Below are 22,572 nucleotides of genomic sequence, written 5' to 3'. Positions count from 1 at the left end.
CAATGATTTCATTGCCATTCGGTTTAGTCTCTGATCAAGAACCTTTGCAGCATTAACGAATTGGATAGCGAGAGGTTCTTTGGGCTCGAGGATTCCAGGTTCTAGTCTATTCAGATGATTTTCTTCTGATTCATCAGACCAAGTGAAATTTACAAGCTTTGGAGGCTATGAACATTTTGACATTTTTGGGATGGTAGATCAATTATCAGAAATCGATCCTCAATCCGATTCAACAGATTAAATATCTAGGCATATCTTAGAACATCAGAAAGAAAAAAAATCTTAGACTCAGTAACTCTCATTTTGTTCAAACAAAGCTGCAATCTAAAACAGATTGAAAGATTACTAAGATAGCTAAACTACAAACTTCGTAATTCCTAGATGTCTCAGAGGTTTACATTATTGGCATTTTCAAATACTTTATTATCGTTTCGATCATTGTCGATTAAAGGAGAAGTGGATGGTACCCTCTTGGGCATTAATAGACCTAAAGTGGAGAAGCGGAGTCATCAAGAGAGTATCTGCACTACATCCAGAACCGTATATTTACTTTCTGACAATAGACGCTGCGAATACATGGGGAGTTCAACTAGACAAGATTCCGTGATGGCGAGAACATAGACAAGCAATTAAATAAAATAATATTTGAACAGAAAAGAGGTGTTCACAATATATGCAGCCATACGGAGACAAGTAAGTCAGTTGAAGAACGCGCATATCTAATCCACTAATCCAGTAGGACAATCGAATTTTGATAACTTACATCCGCAACGAGGAACGCGCTCATTGAGTCTTCTAAATTGAGAGCGTCCCGTTTGACCACGTTAATATTGACCACGGTCCCGATTGACAACGTTGAAATTGACCACGTTGCGAATAGTCACGTTGATATTGACCACGTTGCAATTAAACACGATCCCGATTGACCATGGTTCCGATTGACAACAGTCCCGATTGACCACGGTCCCGATTGACCAAGGTTGCAATTGACCACGATCCCGATTGATCACGGTCCCGATTAATCACGTTGAAATTGACAACATTACAATTGACCACGGTCCGAATGATCATGTTACAATTGACAATGGTCCCGATTGACCACGTTGATATTAACCACGGTCCCGATTGACAACGGTCTTGATTGACCACAGTCCCAATACATCATACACGACACGCATTGAAATTGTGATTGTCCCATTTACGCACATTACGGATCAGACACGACAAAATTTCCCGATCAAATACAGACCCGATCGGTCACAGGCCCGATCGGATAATATAGCATGTACTTTGTAAGTTGTAAAACGAGGATCACCCAGCCTACTGGCAGGATGAGTGCGGGAGGAGGGCCGAAGGTCCCCTTGCCCCCCCCCCCCCACTTCCGGGGGGAAGGGAGTGTGTGCGCGCGCGCGTTCTTCCTGTCCATGCACGTACTTTGGTATTAGCGTCTGTTTCCGGTCAGGCTGGTGTCCGATCGGGAAATTTTGTCCGATCCGTAATGTGCGCAAACGGGACAATCCCAGTTTCAATGCGTGACATGTGTGATGAACCGAGACTGTGGTAAATTGTAACGTGGTCAATCGGGACCATGGTCGACCACGACCGTGGTCAATATCAACGTGGTAAATCGGGACCGTGTTCAAAATTAACGTGGTCGATCGGGATCATGTACAATCGGGACCGTGATCAATCGGAACAGTGGTCAATGGGAACCGTGGTTAATCGTAACCGTGATCAAAATGGACCGTGGTCCACCTAAACTCACGTTATTAGAGCTGTTTTTGAGTTTTAGACATGAATAAGAGGTTTTACATCGCTGAAAGTAAATCCAATGTTAGAATTATGGAATACAAAATGGCGGAACCAATATGATGATCTGATAAATCAAAATAATCATATCTCGCTCTTTGCCAGGACCCAGGAATAACCGACGAGAATCTATTTTGTTTTTTGTTTATTTATCATTATATTTATTATTTATTTATTATTTTTATTATTTATGTATTTTTTTATAAATTTGATAATCCTATAGAATATTGTTTTAAAAATTGTGATGCTATTTGTGCATTATGTAATAATGTCATCATAAAGTGTACTTGGTGTACAATTCCTCTTATTCATGTCTAAAACTCAAAAGCAGCTCTAATGAAAATGTGAGTTTAGAGGTAATAATAATTACTCATGCTTATAAATACAAGGGGTAATTTCTTAAACTTGCACCATTGTCAATATAAAAAAATACGTGTCTATTATTTTTGATAGTTTTACAAGTGTTCCAAGTTTCAATAAACTTGTCGAGTCATAAAAGTAGGTTTACTTGTTAGCCGAAGTGTCCATTTGACGTTACTGAGAATTTCAGAAAATAAGACCTCATCATCAAAAAAGAAAATAATCTTTAGGCCAATTTTCAAATCTAAAACTGATTTCACAGCAAACAGACAATCTGGATCATTGTTATCCATCTCAATGAGAATGTTTGTCCAGTTGCATAGATCAGGAAGCTAATACAAAGTTCCCCAAAAAGGATAAAACAGGGAAAGGAATTGCATCATTTCTTTAGCACAATAAACGGATGAGATTCGTCTAACTTTCAGAACTGAAATAGACGATTAAATAAGATCTGTGCTAAAAGATGCAAGAGTTGAGACCTTCCAGGCAGTTATAAATCAACGGTAGTTTCTAACAATTGGTTAGAAAACCATTCTGCTCAAGACATACTGGCAAGAAAAAATTAGAGAAGTGAAAACACTTTTAGAAAGTTCTATTAGAAGGTTCTGTTGTATACTATAGAAAAATACAAAAAAGCGAGGATGAAAGGAGAACAGAATTATTGTTTTCCAATTTTCAACTAGAGATTGGGCGTTCCGGAGTTACAAATGTTTTTAAGATTAAAGAAAAACTATCTTTTTAGCGAATCTTCTATCTTAAATCGAATTTTGTGTTCAATATTAATGTTTAATTCTTAGGTTAATGTTTTAATGCAATATTTTTTTAAATTTTTATTAGAGTTAAAATTAATTGTGTTTATTTGAATTTATTATTTTGTGTTTATTTGAATTTAGAAGGAGTGTCCTAACTAGTAATTAGTTGCTACATGTTGCACAAGGATTTCTGTTTGTTTTGAAACGCAAAAGATACTTAAAAGATTTATTTTCACATAGCGTTTTGCGTTGGTCACAAGCAGATATCAAACATTCATTACAACACTACATGTTTTTAGAGAAGCACATAATATGATATTTTGAATTACAACAAAATAATTATTATGTGCTGAAAGAAAAACACATAGCGTTTTGGAAGCGACTTCCTGGTGTGGACGCTGTAAAGTATTAGTACTTCACAGAGCGCCAACAAGAGATTGAGGGACATAGAGTGGCGCCGCTGGTGAGTAACAGGAGAAACTACCATGAGATTAGTATGTAAGTATTCACACCATTCTTCATAACAATGTTGTTCTTTTCTCAGCACATAATAATTATTTTGTTGTAATTCAAAATATCATGTCATATATGTATAAATTTTTTCAAAGTTACATATTTTACAATAGATAATAGATGCATGACAAAGGATGCAGATGCTGAGCATGATACATATTGCAAAAAATAATATTCTATATGGATAGTAGATCTGTCCGCAAAATTATTTATTCATCTATTCTTATAAAAAAAATGTTGTATGTATTATATATTAATATGTATTAATATGTATTAATTTAATATTATAATATATATTTTTAGAAAAAAGAAACTAAGAAGAAAGATGAAATCTAATATTAATTTGCATTCTATGAAATATGATACTATGTAATTGTAAATGTTTAATTCTAGAATATATGATAAACAGAAAAAAAATCAACTTTCTTTGACTGCTAGAATTACACAATCTATATTCATCGTTTGTTCCGATTATTGGTCCAAAATAGCATTGAAAACGTCTAAGCATTTCTTTCTGTATAACAATCATCCCGACTGTCCAATCAATTTCTTTGATGATTATTTTGATACAAGTTCATGTTCTTTCCCCAATTACCATTTCTGTAGAGGCAAATGTAAACAAATTCTGTTTGTCAAAAGGCCACAGATAAGAAACATACTTTGTCATTGAAAGCACTGTGAGCACAATTCCAGTAGATATTCACCAATATCAATTGATAGACTACAAAGTGGCAGTGAACAGTGAGGTCTGTCGAAAGCGTTGATGACAAATTATCGGCAAACACCAAGCAGATTTGTTAGTGTAAACATTATCAGTAAACTGCTCACATAAATGTAAGAGTATCTGGTGTTCACAACACACATCAGATTGTCGGTCAATTACGAGCAGGTGAATCGAATACATTGACGACAAATTGATGCTATAAACGCAGCAAATCTGTCAAAACATTAAATTGGCAATAGAAAGCACGCAGAATTTATCTCTGTTCGCTGTTATATTATTTTTTTCATAGATATTAGATTAATAAAAGTATGTACATATATTTATACATTGCAACAGATTATTTTTTCTTTTCTTTTTTTTCAATAATAATAAATTTTTATTTATGTTATTTGTTCTTTTTTCATAATTGTTTTTATTCGATATATTCTATTGTTTCGTTCAGACTCTTTAAACTCAGAGTCAGCGGGAGGGTGTAACCTATTTAACTCCGCTAGACAAACGCTAGACAACGAGTGTCTCGGAGACGAACGAATTGACCAGGGCCTAAGACAGGTCAACGACCGGAAGGGTCGCTTTTGTTAGGTCAGTAAGCCGTTCGTTCGGTGATTCTCTTTTCGGTAAAGGAACTAAATCCCTATTATCCAGAACGGGACCTTGTGCGATATCAGGGAACGGGAAAGAGAACGGGTTAATAAGCTACGCAAAGTATAAGGTTAACATTGTATTTATTCAAAATTATTTGGCATTTATTCAAAAGAGAAAGAAAAAAAACCGTTAATTATGATTGCAGATACATTTACGTATATTATAAAGAATTAAATTTGGAGGTGTGAGTGTGAATGTGTGTGTGTGTGTGTGTGTGTGTGGGAAATTGTTTGTTCGCAGGTGTTACATGAGTGCGGAGGTCATCAATCGGAATCGAGAAGGACAAACTAAAATTTACATTCTGGTTGGGTTTTACAATGCAGAAGTATAATTAAATAAAAAAAATGTAAAATGAAGTGATGAGGGGAAGGATTATGAAAGGTCTTCGAATTCCACTGTAGAAGGGGAAGGGAACTTCATCCAGAAGACCTCGATAGGGACGGCAAGAGGCAACGGGGCACGAAAGGGATAATAAAACCAGGAGGGAAAGTATCGAGGATTTTATAAAATTGATGGAGGTCGACTATGCCGCGACCGACGCGATAATCTTTATTTTTGAAGGGAATAGGGAAAAGGGGAAATAGCTTAATTAAGTAGCGATACCAATTCTCGCGATCCAGGTCTTCGAAGAAGAGCTCCGACCACTCTTCGGGGTAGCAGGATTTCGGGTTGAAATCCCGCGATTGCTCTCTAAAGTCGGGGTAGCCCTTCCAAGAAATCCCGGAATTTCCCGAAAACGTTTGACTCTCCTGGGAAGTCCAACGATTCGAGAGGCGAGGAGGAGTTGAGGATTGGGGTGGTTAATAAAAAGGAGGATTTTCGAAAGGAGGAGGAGGAGTTGAGGGTTGCGGTGATTGATAAGGAGGAGGATTTTCGAAAGGGGGAGGGGGAGTTGCGGGTTGTGGAGATTGATAGGGGAGAGGATTTGACGGTTGACAATTGAAGAAAGGTGAATATTTAAACGGGTGAGAAGTCCTTGAACACTGAGGTTCTTCAACAATTATAGGAGAACAATTAGACGGGGGTGAAGGGGAATAAGGTTGCGCAAATTCCGGGAAGTCATCAGGTATGGATTCTGATGGGGAAGAGATGGGTGAATATGAGGGGAGAAGATTTATGTGTGTTTATTGTGTGTGTCGGTTGATTAATTATTAGTCGTCGGGCTTTTTCTTCGAATGCGTCCTTATCTAACTTAAGTCTACTATAATTAGTTTTAAAGCTAGGATCAGCGGACGCACAAGCCAGAAGTTTCCGGATAATTCTGTTTTTCCTATTACGCGTGTTCTTTCCCCATCGCCGAAACTGTGCCGGGGTAGATTTGGTTTTTCGTGTCCACTGAAGAAGCACACGTAATGTTTAGTAAAGTAGTGGTTATTAGTTTTAGGAAACAGTTTGATAATTATTTCTTTTTCTCTTTTACTCGTTTTCCTTTTGAAAAACAAGATAACGAGATAAAAGGGAACAATGGAGCGGATGAAACAAATAATAAATTTTAATTAAAAGGACCCAAAAAATAAAATTTATTAATAGAGATGCGTTGAAAATAAGTATTGTGAATCTAAAGCTAAGTGCAAAGACTGATCCCTTTCGTTACAAGGATCTTTAGATTATTTGCACCTGCCGGTTCACGAGAGGAAAGATAGATTTGGATCTGAAGCTGAGAATGAACACTGATCCGGAACGTTACGTTCGAATCTTTAAGTTATTCACTCTTGTCGATCCACCAAGAAAAAAGATGGATGAAATATAATGGATGAAATTTTTGGTATGCGATATCAGGAAGTATTAATATTAAAAATACATGTATCCTTGAGTGGATATTCAGAGGAAGAGAAAATATTAAAATAATAAAAGAAGAAATAATTATTTTATAACTGTTTTCCTTAAAGAAAAGGAGAGAAGGAGAATGTAAGAAACAGGTGAAAAAAAATAAATAAAAAAATATTAAAAAAAAGAATTAATAAACTTACTATTTATAAAGTGCGATGAGATTTGTGATGACGGAGCTCGGGTACAAAGCTGCTGGCTCAAAGATCCGGTGGTCGATGCTGATGTACTTCAAGTGTGTGCTCGTGGTTCACTATTCACGTCGATTGCACTGATAGAGTTATTACTATTCACACTGTGCAAGTAAACACTTTAGTTTGGAGAGCCGCACTGAATGTAATAAGAAAAAAGAACCACGAATACCGTTTACTAACAGAAGCGAATATAACGCTGATACACACGAAGTGTCGCACGACTGTTGGAAAAATTTCTAATGATGCTCGCGACGAATATTCCGGTGCTTATTAACCCCTTTGCTCCTCCTCATCATTGGTTCGGTAATCTAGTTTAACGAATAGTTTTTTCTAATCACGCCCTCCGGTTTTTTCTAGGGCGTTCCTTTAAGTTTTTAAATCGTAGATATTGGTGAAGACGTTTGTTTATCAATTTGAGTTCGACGAATGGAAAGTAGTTGCTATCGAGTAAGGGTGAGGCTTTCGTTTACGGATTGAGTCAGCTCAGTTCGCTATAATCAGCTAAGTTGACATTTTACTTAAAATTTATGTTAAATAGATAACATAAGAGAGTGGTCTGGCAACCGAGTACGCGGTGTCACGAGAATGTCGCGAGTTTCAACTCCGGATCATCAGAGGATCATTGTTTTTGTGCTCTGTTTATTTTTTAGTTTAAAATTCTTAAGTCTGATATTCGAATTTGAACTCGAGTATCTCGCTGTCTGTTTGTCATGGTTTAAAATTTCTAGTGCTTGACTGTCTGTTATCTTCTGTTTAAAAATTCTCGAGCCTTCAGAGTGAGTTGTAACGTTTAAATTTATTGATCCGTTCTTGTCTTTCGACAGCGAGATTACATAGTTTCGCTTCCCAGACTTCGCCTGCTTATTGTTTCTGTCAGACGTAGACTATTTCTTAGAACGTAAATTTATGTGTCTAACGAATTTTATGTCACTAATGAATTTTCGGTGAAAGAAAACAATCGTGCAGTCTGCCGGACGCAATAATTTATATATTAGTAAAAAAAACACAAAAAAAATATTCGTGAAGTCTACCGGACTTAACACTATATTAAATTGTAAATATATATAAATATATATATATATATATATATATATATATATATATATAAACAAGTGTTTATACGACCAAACTGGCAATTTATTGTTTGATTATTATATCACGACGTTTCGACCATATGGTTTTGGTCCTTATCAAGTGAAAGTTATAATTAAAAAGTAGAAAGAGAAAAATCGAAATGTCAAACTGACATTGTGTCAACCACTATGTTTGGAATACTGAGATCAACTAAGCTAGTTATAAATATATATATACATATATATATATATATATATATATACATATATATTTATATGTATATATATATATATATATATATATATATATATATTTATATACATATAAATATATATGTTTATAATAATGTGCATGAAAAAATTTATTATTAATTTAATATATGATTTAAATAATATTATATGGAGAAAAGGGATAACATTTAATTTTTTGTTAAATATATACATTTAAATATATACATAAATATATTTATTATTATATATATATTTATTGGTGTAACATTCAACGCGTATATATTATATTATATATTATAAGTGACAAATTTTCCCCTTCTATTGTTCTTTGGTAAAATTTAATATTGCTTCTAAAATGTATTAAAATAAAAACTTCTGCTTACAAAAATAATATGATATTAATAATATAAAATAATATAAAACTTTTTGAATCTTGTTCAAAGTCATGACCTTGACAACATATGTCAATATCAAGATTGTTCTGACCATTAAGATGCTTCTAAAATAATACCCGAATAATTACCGAAAATAAATTAAAACTTTAACATTAAATATCTCAAAAACTATAAGAGATCACCGGTTAAGTTATAAGGAAAAGTTACTCAAGGTCATGTCCTTGACAACATATATTAAGATCAAGGCCATCGGTGATGTGTAACCTAATCTGAATATTTACCGAAATAATCTTGTATGTCCTGCCTAAGCATGTGATATATATTTCACATGAATAATATTTTAACATACGTTTATATAAAATAAAAAGATAAATAATATTCTAATAAACGTATACATAAAAATTCTTTGTTAAAGGCGCAAAAAGTTCCATCTTTATAATTAATATTGGATAAAATAATATTCTTGCATGCTTCTGTCTATATCTACTCATCAGCACTAGGTTCTGTGTTCTCTGTATCGTTTGTATTATTTCCATTATTATTCCACGATTGCTTTGATCAATCGAGACTGCTTGCTTTTTCCACTTTCGGTTCCTGTTTCTTTCTTTTGTTGTTAGTAGAGCCTTCTTCATGTATTTTTGAAATTCTAATCGAGTAGGTGATTTAAAATTAACATTATTGCATGCAGCTTTTGAAAACAAAGCATTATTAATAAAATAATATATGTATACAAAACTAGCACTTTGATACTAATTATAAATGTCTATTAACAAAAGAAAATATTTTACCAAAAATCGCTAGCATGTGTTTGAGAAAAAGATTTCTAATGTTCATTACCCCACCAGGTGAAATGCAGCATCAGCGCATCTTGTATTGCTTCTTTCAAGCACATATTTATTATCTCTTTGATATGAAAGCCGCTAAGAAATTCAAAGTAACATACCTAGAAATGCAATATCATATAAGGACACATATAAAAAGAAAATTTGACGTTGCATGTATTATATGTTACGAGTATTACTTATCACCGACAAATAAATGTCTTCGTCTATGTGCTCAAAGACCTTCATCTTCTGTTCCATAGATGCGATTGGCAAAATAGCTGATTTAGTTTTAATAGTTTAGTGGACGCTTTGGTTTTTTGTGTTTTTTTAATGCATTTTGTACACATCGAAAAGTCGTTAGCAAAAACCGATGTATCATTACTAGACATATAAAAAACAGTGCGTGTATATTATATCTCACATATATTAGATAATTTATTTAATATTTTTTATATATTTATTTAATATTTTTTATTATTTACATTTACCTGTTCGTCTAAATTATCGAGGCGTTCATATAATCTGGACATATAAATATTATTGTATATTAATAGATTCATCTTTAAAAAAGAACAATATATTATAAAAACTATTTTAAATTCGATATTTCTATTAAAAAAAATGTTGCATTTTATTTACCTGTTATCATTATAAATAGGCTGCCATACAACATGGGTATCAGTATTTGTGCAATTTGGTGGAGGAGATGGAGAAAGATTGTTGACCTGCTATGGCCGCAAATGGACCGTTTGGTCGTATTGCAGTATTTTGAGTATTCTCTAGTCTGTATGGAATTGGTGCAGAAAGCGGTAGTAAAGTGAAGTATGTGAAATATGTGGTGTACTTTATGATATTGTATTATGATGTATTATGGTATGTATTATTGGGTATGTATAGTGCGTATGAAAAAATAGTTGTGACTATCTGAGAAGATGTATGTTGATAAAGAATTTGAGGATAAGAGGGATTATATTATTGAGTTATATTATTGAGCGGATTGTATCACATGATCAGGAATAGACTCATGCAAGAATGTTTCTGATTGAGTTGAGCCAATCTTCTCTAATGTGCATTGTGCATGCGGTGTTGCACTTGTACTCTCATCAAAAGTATATTCTGTTGTGCTGATATCATCCTTATTAAGAACATTTCCTCAATATTTAAAATATTTTTGTTTGTCACTTTTTTATGAGAGCGTTTTCGGCGTGCTTCATCTGATGATGTCGTTAGGAATCGTACTGGCTTCTTTATGCTTCTTTTGATTCGTTTGTTTATTCTGCAAGATAAGATATATCATTATCTAATGATAAAGCATTCTATGTCCATTATTAATTTTTTTGACGAAAATTATATATATATATATATATAAATTTTGTCAAGAAATATATATATTCATATATGTATATATGTATGTATGTATATATATCATTTTGGAAAAAAAATGAATGTAGAACATTATAGATCTCAGCAGCTATATTAAATTTAACAAAATATACCGGCAGATTCCCTAACAACACACATATTCGAAAGATATACAGAAAACATCCAGAAGGTGTTTATATCCTCTGGATATCCTTTGAACGTCTTTGAACATGTATGTTATTAAGATTGGCAGAAAATTGCATGCAAATTGCTGTCTTTTTGATGAAAATTATGTTTTTGATAGATTGTGCTATCAGATTTTTTATGTGACATGATTACTTACACAATATTGTTTTTATTCATGTTTCAGTCAAATGTAAACAAAACACTATACTAATATATGTATCTCGTTTTCTAGCAAGCACAAAAAGTAAATTAAACGTATATGAACAATCGTGTACCTAAAACAAACAAAATAAAACATTTATTTGTTTTTATATATAGAATTGCAATGACTGTATTTGAAATAATAAAAGAATACCATATATACACACTATAAGCTGTACAGTGCAAGTACAGTGATGTATTCGCAGTTTCATTCGCATACATATAAACTACATGGCAATATAACTGTTTTTTTATACATATTTTTACATATATAAAGTAGTTGGCATTATGTCTGTTTCTTACATTATCAGTCTCTATGATCGATTTGTGAATAATAACGGCATCTTCAAACATTTCATATAAATGAAGAACACAATCGATATGAAGAAAAATTCGTCGTGTATCTAAAACATAAATGAAATAAAATATTTATTCATTTTTATGTATAGATGACCTCACTTGAAATAATAACAGAAGTTTCGAGATTAATGCTATACATACTACAATAAAATATTGCGGGTATGATCTATATGATTCTTCGAATCATGAACACACACAAAAATAAATACGATGCTTTTCGTACGTGAGCAATCAAAACAGTCTTTCAACTTGACCACTTTTTTATTTAATACTTCAAACGAAACACGAGACACTGCTCGCAGCAATGATTGAACGATAATAGCGGCTTTCGATCATACCGAAACGTGAAACAACAAGTGCATTGCGCGTTGATGATTGATAGTTCCTCAGCGCACTATCTTCACTCCGCGCGCTTTATAGCGTCGCGTTTAGAGCATGAGCATTGAGCAACTGCGCGCATCATTGCCCGTGTTTAGCAGAAAAAGCATTCACGTATCGTCTTGATAACAGTCGATGTTGATTTCAAAAGTAAAAAACTCTACTTTAAATTTCTGTTTAGCATCTGTAATTGGTTCATCTGGACATCGATTAATAAAGTGTGTCCATAAACAAAATTGCGACACGGGTGGAAACTCTGGAGAAACATTTATTTGAGTTGCTATATCTTTGGCATTTATTTCAATGTTTACAAAGTCATTTTCATGATATTCTCTTAAAAAAACGGTTATATTTTTAATTAAATTTATACATTGTGGTATGTTAATTTGACATTTGCGACTGTAAAGATTTTGGAACAATGTTGACTCTTTGTAAAATATCATACCAACAGAGTACGAATAATATAAATTTATAATTTGCAATTTTTTCGGCGATACTATGAGCTATATTTTTAGTAATATTATGATTTGCACTTTCAAAAATCTCCAGAAGATTATCATAAATAATTGGTAAATTATAACATAAAGCTTTTACTGCATTCACACACGATGATCATCGCGTAGCTGATACATTTTTTGGTGTTAAACCATAGTCCGAATTGCCGAAATTTTTTTTTTAATTTCCCACCGATTTAATAAATCGAGAAAAAAAGTTAAAAATTTCTTGTATTTTTGAAAAAAATGAAAATTATTTCGATGCTGCATCGTTTACTGTTAAATTTAAGGAGTGACATGCACAAGAAACGAAAAAAGCTAAAGGATTTTTATCTAAAATTTGTTGTTGCACTCCATTGTCTTTTTTCTTCATATTTGAATCATTATCGTAACCTTGGCCTCTCAGATTTTGTACATCTAATTTATTTAACGATAGAAACTTTAAAATAGCACTTGCAATAGTTGCACCTGTTTTACTATTTTCTTTAATAAAATCAAGAAAGTGTTCATAAATTTTAAATTGATTATTTTTATACGAAACAAAACGGACCACTATCGTTAATTGCTCCTGATGGGAGATATCTGGTGTTGAATCTACAATGATCGCAAAATATTTACTTGAATTAATTGAAGAAATTATTGAATTGGAAATTAATTTAGACATCGATGATAATAGTTCATTTTGTATGATTACTTATATAATGTTGTCCATTTTCTTTTTCTATAAATTGACGTAAGTGTTCAGCCATGATTGAGTCAAATTCGGCTAACATCTGCACAAATTATAAGAAATTACCATTATTTGAGGTATACAAAGTGTTAGATTTACCTCAAAAAGCTAAATTTTGTTGAGCAAGATATTTAACAATTAGAATTATTCATTTAAAGACATTTCTCCAGTGTTCTTGTTCAATATTTAACATTTTTTCATTATGAAAGTCTATAGTGTGCTGAGAGATCATTCGATTAGCGAAAAGTTGCCAAGATTTAAAAGCATCAAGATGTTTTTTGCTTTGCTCATGATCTTTAACAACGCGATATATATTCGACTAATCAGAATAGTCAGAGGGACTGGAGAATTTATTTTCATTTCGTTGATATAAAGAACAACAGAAATAAAAAAACAGCATTTTTAAATTTTGAATAAACTAACCAATTTCTCGATAACTTCTCACCGTTAGTCATTGTACGGGTATATAAACTTTTTGAAAAACATCTATCATTTGATTCTAATGAAAAGTCAAAATCCATAATTTGTTTGGGAATTCCATAATCAATTATCTGAGTCTGAAAATCTTGAGAAATTATATTAGGCCAGAGACCTGGATCTTTAAATTGATCGATCCGAATTAACTAAAATCTATTGTTAATGTCGATATTGATATCAATATCAATATCAATTGAAGCAGGAGAGGAAATCATTTGAGAGTACTTCAGAAGGTGAAATGTCTACGGTCAACGTTGATAGTATTGAATCTAAAGAAATAGACATTGAAGAAAGAGTACAAAAAGATGTGCTTACCGATCGATGAACTCGTTGAACTCCTTACTGCTTATCACCTTATAGCATGTAGCGTAGGTTATCTTTGAAGCAAATTTTTTCTTGCTCCGCAAAGGTTTTACAAGTGAGCGACATTGAACCAGATAAGTGCGATCATCGCAGAGCGATCAATTTTTACGTTTTTGGACATTTCAAAAATTATTAGCAAATATTAAAATTTTGCGCCTTACATTGGAGCGTACCAGCGTATCCCATCCGCACGCTCCCACATATAAAGCAATAAAACTAATAGGTTTAATCTGTAACGGTTCACCTTTCCCGTACGCCTCGGATCAGGCTCGCCGGTTTCCAGGATTCGGGAGAAGGGGGAAATTCCAATTTACTCTTCCGATAATTTTAACAAAACAATTTATTTAAAGCTTAGAAAAGAAATAATACAGGCAAAACAATAAGCGCGGACAGAGTGACTAATGCAATGTACGCTAATAAGAAAATAATATAATCGAATCAATAAGCGCGGACAGTGTGAACAATGCGATGTACGCTAAATAAATCATAATACAATTAAAGCAATAAAAGCAGGCAGCGTGAGTGCGGTACAAGCTAGTTCGCTGCAGCTTACATTAAGGCTTTGCTGGTTCGAGTTTTAGAATAACTAGGCTAACGCGATGTTTACAAAATCGGACGGCTGGAATCCGTATCTATAGACGAGAAAGGGGCGAATTCGGACGTGACGGCTGCTATTGCGAGGATGTGTACGGTGCGGCGATGAAACCTGAAAAAGACTGGCAAGGCCGGTGCTCGGCGGCTTATCCTTAAAAGGACTAGGCGCCAATGATGTATTCCGCCGTCACGAGCGAGCGCAACCTTTTGTTCGAGTCGTCTGCGGTAGACGTACTAAATTATCCCCGATCGCAGTATGTACAAAACGGTCGGTTTTCGGTGGACTACTGGGTACAACAAAATAGTATATTAATCGGTCAGTCCGGTGAGGTATAACCTCTCGGTTTAACGAATCGGTCGGTCAGTGGGGTATAATCCCTCGGTTTAACGAATCGGTCGGTCGGTCTGTTTATCGGAGTACCCGGTATACGAATCGGTCGATCCGGTGGCATGGAAGCATCCGGTATATCGGTTCGGTCAGTAACGCGCTTCCTTAATCTAACGCTGTCCCAGCAACCGGGAAGCCTGGCCTAACCACGAGAGTAGTAGGCAATAGCATACGTTTCAAGCCACATTTTTTTTTAACTCAAATATATTCAAAATAAATCAAAAATTACACAAACTATGTCAAAATATGAAAGAAATCACCCCAAATATAAAAAATATGAAAGAAATAAAAAATTAACCAAAGTAAAAAAAAATCACCCAAAACTAAAAATAAATCAAAAATTACACAAACTATGTCAAAATATGAAAGAAATCACCCCAAATATAAAAAATATGAAAGAAATAAAAAATTAACCAAAGTAAAAAAAAATCACCCAAAACTAAAAATAAATCAAAAATTACACAAACTATGTCAAAATATGAAAGAAATAAAAAATTGACAAAAGTAAAAAAAATCACCCAATGGGTGCTGACTAACTGAAAACAGTAAAATCGGTATTATTATAGCAATAAATAAAGGGTTTGAATTGCAACTCGCGTCTACATAAATCTATCATATAATTATTTATAAGTTGATAAAAATTTTCTCTAATAAATGGAGTCATTAATTAGAGACATTTTTCCTTTTGATGAAGATGTTTTTTTGCGACCAAGAAAAAGGAAAGATGGAATTATAAATAAATCAAAAGACTTTACAGAATTACCAAACATTGTTGAAGATGAAGAAGAAGAGGTCATAGTTGTGAGAGCTAACGGTGCGTGGAATGATATGGTTGTCGATTATACATTCTATTCAGATATAAATAGTAATGATTTAAATATATTTCTTACAAGAACCAAACCATACGTAGAAGATAAAATACGAACTGGATTTAGAAGACATACATCTGTAACAGTGAAATTAGTTGCAAAGGTCCAATATCATGTATTGGATATATGTCGTAATGTAATTAACTTACACACACATTATTTTCATAGTTATTCTGAACATATTTTATCTCGGAATATGGTTTCTGATATAGTACTATTTATGCATGATGCAATTTTACAGAAATTTGCTAACTTTAATGCAAAAAATACAAAGTTTAAGTTCGATAGAGTTATTCAACTTGATTTATAGTCCAATAAATATACCCCTCTTCGTGGAGGAACTTATGTTGAATTACCTAAATTTATTAAAGCAAAGAGATGTTGTATTAATGTTGACAATAGAAAAACTAATAAATTTAAATGTGAGAAGCAAGAAAATCTTAGATGCTTTGAGTATGCATTAGAAAGTATACTTAATCCTGTTAATGATCATACAAAAAGATCTTCTAATTATAATATATCAAAATATGAAGTTTTAAATATGGAGTACCCAGTAAAAATTATACCAAGAAATATCAAAAAGTATGAAGATCTCTTAAATATAGCTATAAATGTTTTTAGAATAGATGATAATAATGGTAAGTTCACTATTGAACAAGTTATTATAAGTGATAATTATAAAGATAAAAAATGTATAAATCTTTTAATGTATGAGGAACATATAGTTGGAATTAAAAATATGAGTGCTTTATTAAAAGGGCAAATAACAAAACAACATAGAAAACGCTACATATGTGAAAAATGCAACGATTCGTTTGAGAAAGAAGAAAAGTATAATGATCATGTTGCTCTATGTATATACGAAAAACAAAAAATAAAAATGCCCACTAACTTAAATACACAATATTTTTCCATAGGTGCAGAACAATATCATCCATATACAGTTAGTTCAGACTTTGAAGCAACATTACAAAAATCAATTATAAAGAATGTAATTCATGAGCATAAGTCGAATAGTTTCTGCTTTGATACAATAGACGAAACACAATTAATAAATAATAGGGGTGTTGAACAGTTAATGAATGAATTTAATAATATTATCGTTAAATATGCAAAAAGATATTATGAACTTAGAGAAACAAATAAACCTATAGCAATGACAAATGAAGATATTGACAATTTCAGAAAAGCTGAAAAGTGCTATATTTGTCGAATGTCTTTTCGTAATAGTGAATTTAATGAAGAATCAAAAGTAAGAGATCATGATCACTATACAGGACGTTATCGAGGAGCAGCGCATAGTAACTGCAACTTAAAACTAAAATTACCAAATTTTGTATCAATATTATTTCATAATTTAAAATATGATTCTAAATTATTTCTAAGATGGATTCTGAAACTAGGAGCTAAATATGCTCGGAAAAATAAAAAAGGTCTAAATATAATGCCAAACACAAAAGAAAATTACATTACAATTTCCGTAAACAATGTGGTTGTTGATCAATATGAACAACAGTATGACTCAAAATGTAAAAAATGTAAAAAAATATATAAGAATGAAATTATTGAAACTTGTAAAGAATATGATTCGAATACATACATTAATAGAAAAGGAGATATAATTGATAAATTTATGAAGGTGAGATTCATTGATACATTTAGATTTATGGATAAAAGTCTAGATTCGTTAGTTAAAAACTTACTCGATGTAAACGACTGTTTTTGTTCACGTTGTAAATGCGTTCAAGAAATAACAAATATGAAGTTACTTCCTATAAATGAACATGATGTACTTAAAATGATAGCGAGATGTAAAAAGTGTAACGGAAATGTATTTAAACCATTGATTATTCTAAATTTAAAATTATGCTAAAAAGATTTAAAAAAGAAGACTTACATTTAGTTTTACAAAAGGGAATTTATTTTTATGAATGGATGGACTCTTATGATAAAATGTATGAGTCATATTTGCCTAGCAAAAGCAAAGAATGGTATTCAATTTTAAATGATGAGAATGTGGGTCCTTCTAAACTTAAATTTGCGCATAAAGTATTTAGACATTTTAAATGCAAAAATATACAAGAATATCATAATTTATACTTGAAGTTAGATACTGTTTTATTACATAACGTTTTTAACAACTTTAGAGAAAAATGCTATAAAGAATATGGGCTTGACCCTGCATATTATATATCTGCTCCACATTTTACTAATGATGCGTCCTTAAAATACACAGGACAAACACTAGAATTATTATCAGATAGGGAAATGTACGAAACATATGAAGCAGGGATAAGAGGTGGAATATCAATAATTCCGCATAGATATGCACTAGCTAATAATTATTACTTTTATGATAATAAGATTGGAAAGACCGTTAAACTACTGTCCAAAGAAAAAGTATTCGAAAAGGGGATATATAACAGTAAAAAGCATGTAAGCTATATTTTATATTTAGATGCTAATAATCTATATAGGCATGCGCTTAGTTAACCACTTCCTATAGGAGAATTTAAATATGAAGATGTAAATAAATTTAACATTAATACAATTAAGAATTTACCCTATGATGGAGAATATGGTTATACATTTCTTGTTGATTTGGATATCCCATTGGAATTGCATGATAAATTTAAAAATTATCCAATGTTGGCTGAATATGTGCCTTATGTGCCTAGCTATGATGAATTATCTGAATATCAAAAAGAATTGATATCTAAAGGTATAGGTAGAAAGTCGGGTGGTACTAAACTTATGTGCACATTAAAACCTAAGAATAATTATTTAATTAATTATCGAATGTTGCAGGAATGCCTTAATCAAGGAATAATTTTAAAAGATATAAAAAAAGTAATATCATTTAAACAAAAAGCATGGTTGAAACCCTACATTGATTTAAATACAAAACTTAGACAGGAAGCAAAAAATGGATTTGAAAAAGACTTTTTTAAACTCATGAATAATTCGGTATACGGAAAACAAATGGAAAATGTAAGAAACAGATGCCAAGTAGATTTGTTTTATTTATATAAAGACTTTGAAAGGTGTAAAAACTTTGAAGATAGACAAATCATAGATAATGATAAAGTGCTTGTGTATAGAAAAAAGAAAGAAATAATATTAAATAAACCTATATATGGAGGATTTGTTGTATTAGAGTTGTCAAAGTTATTGATGTATAAGTTTTATTATAATGTTTTAAAGAAGAATTATGGCGATAAAGCTAAATTATTAAGAACGGATACAGATTCATTTATTATTAATGTGGAAACAGATAATATTTACATGAATATAAAGAACAATATACAATACTTTGATACGAGTGATTATAAAATTGATTGGATGCCTCGAGTAAATAAAAAAGTAATCGGCTTATTCAAAGATGAATATCTTGGAATACCTTTAAGAGAGTGGGTCGGATTAAGGTCTAAAATGTATGCCTTTAGATTTGATGAAACTGAAACAAAGTTCTGCAAAAACACTAAAAAGTTTATAACAGAAATGAAAGAGAAAAAGGTGTGTAAAGGAATAAAAAGATCAAATATAAGAAAAATGAAATTTGCTATGTACAAAAACTGTTTGTTTGAAGGTAAAAACACAAATGAAACTGTATACAATATTACATCAAAAGAGTTGAAACTTTACACCATTAAAACAAATAAAATAGCATTATCACCATACGATGATAAAGTATATTTAAATAATAATATAGAAACATCTCCTGTTGGTTATTATATAACAACATAAGGTGGATAAAATCACTTGCAATCTCATTTAAAAGTGTTTAAATAAGTATAATAGTATTTATAATGTTTAGTACAATTTAAAGATACTCCACCTATTTATATTTAAACTTTATAATTGCTATAAATAAATGGAATCAAATAAAAATACTATTTTTTTTAATACATTAGAGTTGAGATTAAAATATTTTGTTCCAATGACAAATTTCTACATACCGTTGTCATATACTGTGGTATTCTACAAGTCTTTAATTAATTATAAATCATTTTAATAAATATACTCATAGTACCATTTTAACTTTAATTTTTTATTAAATTTGTAAAAGTTGTAATTCATAATTTTCTTCTAATATTTTATTAATAAATTTCTCTAATTTCATATGCCATTCTAGTTTAAAATGTTTAGTCATGTATCGTTTTGGAACTTTTTTAAAGCATACATCACAAGTAATTTTTTGAAGTTTAAAATTTTGAAGTTTTTTACATTCATAGCACGTATAACCTATTCCATTATTTAATTTAATTGATTTAACAAAATTACAATGTGGTTTATTAATTTGGCACATGGAACATTTTCTTTCCATTTATTAGAGATATTTTTTATTAAGCAATGATTAGATCTTTCTTATTTATCCATTGATTATGTGTATTATCAAAGCCTAGCCATTTAACATAAACTTTATTTCCTTTTCTTTTTAATATTTTTTCAACTAAATAGATATTAGATGGAATTTTAGTTTTTTGTAGTTCTTGTTCATAAAAAGTTCCTTTAATCTCTTCACCTTTCACATCTTTAATATGATAATATGGGGGTATGTTTTTAAAAACTTTATCTATTATAAATATTTCAGTTGACCAATTAGCCGTATATCCTTTTTCAAACATATGCTTTAATTTATTAATTCTTACATGATCACCAACTTTGAATTGCATCTTAATGTGCTTTTCAGCTACCTTCTCAGGTAGTTTACTAGTTTTAAGTCTTTCAGATGCATCCTTTGGACTTAGTCTTTCAGACGCTTCACATGGTGTCATTCCAATAGTTCTATGCTTTCTATTGTTATAAATATTTAACAAATTTGGTAATATATCAACCCATTTATAATTACCTTGTATACTGAATTGTTTCCACATTAATTCTTTGAGTGATCTATTAAATCTTTCAACAATTGCAGCTTTTTTATCACTATATGTTGAATAATGATTAATTTCATTTTGTTTCATGAGTTTTTGAAAATCTTTATTATAAAATTCTTTTCCATTATTAGTTTGTAAATTTTTGGGTGATTTATGTTGCAGAGATAGGTTTTTAAAACAAATACTAATTGCTTTGGATACGCTTTCTCCAGTTTTATTTTTAACAGAAATTACCCAAGCAAATTTGGAAAAAGTATCAATCATTGTTAATAAATATTTATAATAATTGTTAATCATTGTTAATAAATATTTATATCCCTTATTAATTTTGGATATTCCCTTTAAGTTATCCGAATCCATTTCAACAAGATCGGCCTGCCAAAGATCATCGACACCTAATGTAATAGTAGATTTTCTTGGATAATTTCTCCTTACTGGTTTGTGTAATTCATCAATAATATCGATTTTACTAACAGTCATTTATTTTATTGAAGAATAACAATTTATCTTCATTTGTTTTAAGTACTTTTCACGTGGAAAGTATTTCAAATTTTTAATAAAATCTTTTTCACGTAAGTGAATTTCATCTTCAGATATTTGTTTAGCCTCAAATAAATGTAATAACTCACAATAAAAATTAAATGATAATTTATATTCTTCAAGTCTATAAATTAATTTTAATGATGTTTTGAATTCATTATCTAATATTTCAATTATAACAGATATGGCATTTATTGCAAATAATGGTGTAACAGCAATACCTGATAAACCTGATGTTGCAAATATTGCTTTACTAAGTGATATACCGATTTTATATTTAAAAAAATACTTATAACTTTTTCGATAAACTTACATTCGTTTTTTTTAAATACTCTTCCATTTATTATTATTAATAAATGTCCAAACATCGTTTAAAAATGAAACATTTTAATTTTATAGATAAATATAAAAGGGGTGGTGGATTCTTTCCAGAAGTAATACGTGGTATAATTCTAGGTGAATCGGGTAGTGGAAAAACATTTTTATCTACTAACTTTGGCGTAAACAAATGACTACCATATAGACAATTATATGTTTATAGTCCATCTGTAGACCAACCTATTTATGTAGGACTAGAGAAAGAGTTGGAAAAAAATAAATATGATATTGATTATTTATTTGAGGGTAATTGGGAAAAAATTTTACCGGTAGAAGAATGTGCACCAAATAGTTTAGTAATTTTTGATGATGGAATGTTGAAAAATCAAAGTAAAATAATAAGATATTGTTGTGAAGGAAGGCATAAAAATATTAGTATTCTCGGATTATATCATAAATACACTAAAATAAATCCTATAATTAGAAAAAATGCAAATCTATGGTTTATTTTTAATGAGTTTGGAGATAATCTCAGAAAAATACATGAAGAATTAGCTTCTGAATTAACTTATGAAGAATTTTGTAAGTTCTGTAAAAAAGCATGGTCAGAACCATACGGATTTTTAGGAATTGATAAAACAAAAGGTAATAAATATTTCTTTCAAAAAAATAATGAATTAATATTATTATAAATGGAAAGAAATTTATGTAAAGGTTTGTCAAATACAGATTCAAAACTGTCAAATACAGACTGTAATCTTTACAAAAACTGTGTTTAAAAGTATTGATGAAACATTATAATCGTGATGTTTTGAACCATACACGAATTGATACATTTTTATTATTATAAATGGGTAGAAATTTACGTAATGTATCAGACAATGGACAATCGTTAAATACAGATTCAGAACTGTCAAATACAGATTCAAAACTACAGATTAAATACAGATTGTACCGACAAACCTCCAGTTCTTAACATGAAAACCGGTCTTAATTTTGGAAATAGATCATTTAAAAGCACATATGAAATAATGGGTACAACTCCACAAGAACTGGTTGAAATAGAAAAGAAACAAAATGAATTA

Source organism: Cataglyphis hispanica, chromosome 20 (genome assembly GCF_021464435.1).
Source record: "Cataglyphis hispanica isolate Lineage 1 chromosome 20, ULB_Chis1_1.0, whole genome shotgun sequence".
Lineage (NCBI taxonomy): Eukaryota > Metazoa > Arthropoda > Insecta > Hymenoptera > Formicidae > Cataglyphis > Cataglyphis hispanica.
The sequence above is the reverse complement of the archived record's forward strand: the minus strand, read 5'-3'. Positions refer to the sequence as shown.